At 27.5% G+C, this 4760-nt stretch overlaps 1 protein-coding gene and 1 long non-coding RNA gene across 2 annotated transcripts in view; one reads left to right on the forward strand and one right to left on the reverse strand.

Moving 5' to 3' along the window:
• Positions 1 to 4760, forward strand: part of RYa-R (RYamide receptor) — a 707678-nt gene that overhangs the window by 520819 nt on the left and 182099 nt on the right. The gene's annotated exons all lie outside the window — the stretch shown is intronic.
• LOC106679142 (uncharacterized) overlaps positions 2991 to 4760 on the reverse strand; it is a 4512-nt gene continuing 2742 nt past the window's right edge. Inside the window, exon 2 of the long non-coding RNA XR_001342907.2 lies at positions 2991 to 3445. This is a non-coding gene — a long non-coding RNA (uncharacterized lncRNA). The remainder of the gene's footprint in view (positions 3446 to 4760) is intronic.

Consider the following 4760-nt stretch of genomic DNA (forward strand, 5'->3'; position numbering starts at 1 on the left):
CATAATGATAAAATAATATATACAATATTTATACAATCGACCTGAGGATCCCCGAGCCCACTCTATCCCCCACGTGTGAGGGGTAGAGCAGAGCTCAAGAGATCCCAGCTCATCTCTCTCGCCGCATCACTGGTAATGGTTAAATTATAACACAAATATATTGTAATAACTTATTTAATCGTGGAAACGTTTCGGCCTGATTTTCAAGCCTTCATCAGGGCTAAGAACAAAGAACAAGATAACAACCAATAAATACAAACATTAAAGAAAAGAGAACGTAAAGTAAATAATTATACAGAATGAAAATAAAGTGATGAAAGAAATGGTAAATAAAATACATAGTTCCATTTGCCGTCACGCTTTCCACTTTTAAATATCTTCTATTTTTTATTTTTAATGTTTTATCCACTTGTAATGTTTATTCACCTCGTCATATTCGTGACGTATTTTTTAATACTGAGTCTGGCCGATTGTGACGCGCAGCTTACTTATCAGATTTCATGCTAGCAGGTGTGTTTTATGTTTTATTCTCTTTTTTTCTATCTTTATCCCCCCCCCTCCTACTACTATTTTCTTAATTTACCCTACCCATGTTATTAGTTCACCATATATTATTATTGTTTTAAATTTTTTTTCTATTTACTTCTTTTGTCTGATGTAATTTCATACTTTGTTTCTTTATCTAATATTATGGTTACATATTTTATTTGTTACATATATTTTCGTTCTGTCAATTTTGTTTTTTCATTCCATAACTTTAGTTTTTAAATTATTAATAAACTAAAATCTTCATATTTCATTGCATTTTATAACTTCAAATTTTATTTTATTTCCTTAATTATGTTATTTTTACTTATACTACAATTACTTATATACATTTTGTTTTCCACTTCTTTCATTTCTTTTATGTCATTCTGTTCATATTTCCTTTTTTTCTTTTTTGTATTCATTGGCTGTCATCTTGTTTTTTTTTCTTGGCCCTGATGAAGGCTATACATTCTAGCCGAAACATCTGCATGATTAAATAAGTTATTTCAACTTATTTGTGATTAGACCGCACACCTCCAACCATCTTCTCCTGATATAATTCATCCACGGTCAACTATCTCTCATCATAATAATATCAACTAGGTTTCTACGGACATATCTTTCTGTTTTTTTAGGTGTTCCTAAAAATAAACCCTCAATCACAATATTTTACATTTTTACCTGGTGTTGTCTTTGTCAATATTTCATGTTTTTTATTTATATCCTTTTGTGTAAAACTTATATAATTTTTTATACAAAGCGTACGTAGTAAAAAAAGAGAAACATTAGGGGGCGAATCTACACCCCATTTCGAACTGAAAAATCCCTAATAATTGTCATATGATTTTTAACGTGGAAAAACTAGTTTGCAAAATAAACAATATATAAAACTAGCTTGCTATAGTTTTTGTTTCATGGAAAAATATACTTGTAAACACACATATTCGTTATCAGAATTTTTTTTTTTTTTTGTATAATCATCGATCCATGCTTCAAAAGTATCAATTGCCTCTGTGAGGTTATTTCTCTTATCCTTATCAGAATTTTTTTTTTTTTTTGGGGGGGGGGGGTTGGATTTACTCTGAATATTTCTTTCCAGGTGAGTTTTTAGCGATTTATTTTAATTTTATTTATTTATTGACATTTACAACTCGGATATATCTCGAGAACTATTGGACGTAAATAGCTCTTATAATATTAGAACTAATATTTCAGAAAATTTGCTCATCTTTAAATAATGTTCTTTTAGATTTTCTAGTGTTGCTGGTAGTTTTCAAGATATAGAACTCCGAATGAAAAATTAATGTTTTTTAAGGTTTTGAAACAGTTGCCATTTTTTATTCCCCCTACCTATACTTGGCAGACTCATCAATTTAACTATGAATCATACATAGTTTTCATTAAAGTAATAAAAAATGAAGGTTGAATAAACAAATTTTTTCTCCTCTTGGGCTCTTGTACTAGTATGTCTAGATAGGCCTTTTTAAAATCAAGTAGATTAGTCTTTTGTAATAGATTGGAAGTTGAGAATGTTTGTCCAGCAAATGTGATAGTGGGAATCGACGTGCAGTTTCCTATCTTTTCAATCTTGTCTGAAGATTCCAAGTTGGTCGTTTGCCTAGATATAGTCCGCTAGCGGATCTGTCAGCGAAATTTGAATATAAAATATTATTTACTTAGTCAATTCCACTAATCCTGGCTCCAACATGCACATCAAAGCTCATTTGTTACTTTAAATTTTGTCTATTAAATAATTAGAAATCAAATTAATTGATTTTATGCAATTAAATATCTGAAGTTGGGATAGGAGGATAAAGAAAAATATGAAATACTGGTCAGATAGTAAAATAAATAATTAGAAAAAAAACTTTATTATGCATTATGTAATAAAAGAAGAACTGAAAAGAACCAAGTATTACATTTTGAGTGGATATTGTTTATTTAAATGTACTCTTAATAATAAACATGACTAAAAATTTATTATTCCTTTCCATAAAATGTATATAATTCAAACATAATGTTTTCAAATTTATATTAGTGTTCTATGATGAAATTATTAAATTATCTTGGATATTTTATATACAATTTTTAAACCTTAGTATCAATTTAATGAAGAAACAAGTCTCAAAAAAATTTTCCAAATTAAAAAGAATATATATATAAACATTATAGAGGAAGAAATGAGTTAAATTATATAATTATAGGTGTTAAAAAAGTATAAAAATATTTTCCTTTTATGGTTATACATAATATAAATTTAAAAATACACTGAAAACACTTTACATGAGACTTGGAGCAGCAAAATCGAATACCAAAATTTTTAATTTTTGTAAAAATTGAAAAAATATTTTCAGAAATGTTAATTTGCATTAATAATTAATCATAGTATATCTGACAAAAAAAAATTTTTTTCGTATTCTACAGATTGTATCGTAAGTACATATCATTAACTCAAAAATCAGTATCTTCGAAACACGTTTTATTCAAAATAAATTTAAATTTTTTTTTTTACAGATGTTACACTATCAAAGCAATGCAGCCTTACTCTGTTGTAGTAAAAAAACAAAAAAAAAGATAGTTACACACCTTCAAACATATTTTGTTTTTGCAAGTTAAAGTATATTATTTGACATAGACAACCAAAAACATCTTAATATGGACTTTGTCCTATGTAACTCTGAAGCCATAGATTTAACAACTATTTAGGCCCCATTCCAGCAGACTGGAATTTAGCCACGCCAGATGATGAGTTTATCGTGCCTTGATAAGACTGGGCCCTTGATGCTTCGGAGTTTCTGGATATTCCAACTTCTCTTATGCCGATTCCTCTTGCTACATCTCGCTGAATGTCCCTTGGGGAATTCGCGTGTCGGGCACTGAGCTTTTCAACGTGCTGGAAGTCCTGTTTCTTAGACATCTAGAAATTAAAAAAAAAAAATGTAAGTTATTATTTATTTTTAAATAAAACATTTCTTATTCCATTTATTTCTTTATTTTGAACGACGTACAAACTGTCCAATAGCTTTAGTAAGTAGACTGCTACAAATTATTTTAGAATCAGTTAAATCCACCTTCAAATGCATCGTTAGATTTAAATTACTCATGTTAATGTTAACATATTGCGAATATTATTTTTATTATTTATCCGTAATTGTAATTTCGGGAAACAAACTGATTTCGAGATATGGAAATTTCTAACCTAAATAAACGCTTGTAAACATCTTCCAATATTATAGTTTAAACTACTGTGACATTAAATTAAAAAAGAGTATACATTTTCTGAAAATATTCTTTTTTTTTGTATGGTACGTATTAGATAATAATGCAAGGTACGTGTTTACACTAAAACAAAAAAAGATTTCAAATAATTAAAATTAAACGAACATAAAAACGAAATAAATCGAAAGAGGGGTAATAATATGAAAATTTTTAATTGTGATATTTTGCTCATATACTTTTATTTTTATTATATGCTTTAGTAAATGTAACCCTTTGAATTTTAATTTTTTTTCTTCTAATTTTAGATAGTTACTAATTCAGTCAATATTGAATTATTGTCACATGCAAAAATTTAAAAAAAAAATACGGTTTTATAATAATAGCCCTTTAAGTTTTATAAATATTTTAATTTTCAAGTCAAGTTTCTTTCATAATTGTTTGAATAAACACTCGTACAGTCAATATTTAATTATAATCAAAAATAATTTTTCAAACCGATTTAAAATTTTTTTGACTTGAGAAACACTCTGAGCTAATGACTCGTATATCAAAAATTCTAATTATTTTTTAAAGATTATAAAAATGAAATTATATTTTAGATATATATTGATGGAATAATTCTCTTTTAAGCTATAAAAAAAATGCTGAAGCTTTTAATTAACCAAAGTAATTTCATTTGGAAGATGTTTCGGGATTTTAAAAAAGAAAAATCAAGAAAAAATAATTAATAATATACCTGCAGTGTGGGTCGAAACGTTGTCTATTGACAAATAGATAAAAATTTTAATGACCTACGTTTCAACCCATACCAAAAGTCTTCATCGGGGTTTAAGTAAACTGAAACCGAGTAGTTAAAGCTAATACAACACTATAAAAGTGACTTATAATTATAAAGATATAAAGGTGTAGATTTAAAAAGATATTCATGATAACTGTTCAGGCCAGAGACTGAACCTAAGAGATACTAGGTTTAACTGGATTTGAAATTTGGCGCCGTCTGGGAAGGCAGGAAC

The sequence above is a fragment of the Halyomorpha halys genome, unplaced genomic scaffold (genome assembly GCF_000696795.3).
Source record: "Halyomorpha halys isolate HHAL.00 unplaced genomic scaffold, Hhal_1.1 Scaffold12.1, whole genome shotgun sequence".
NCBI classification, from domain to species: Eukaryota; Metazoa; Arthropoda; class Insecta; order Hemiptera; family Pentatomidae; genus Halyomorpha; species Halyomorpha halys.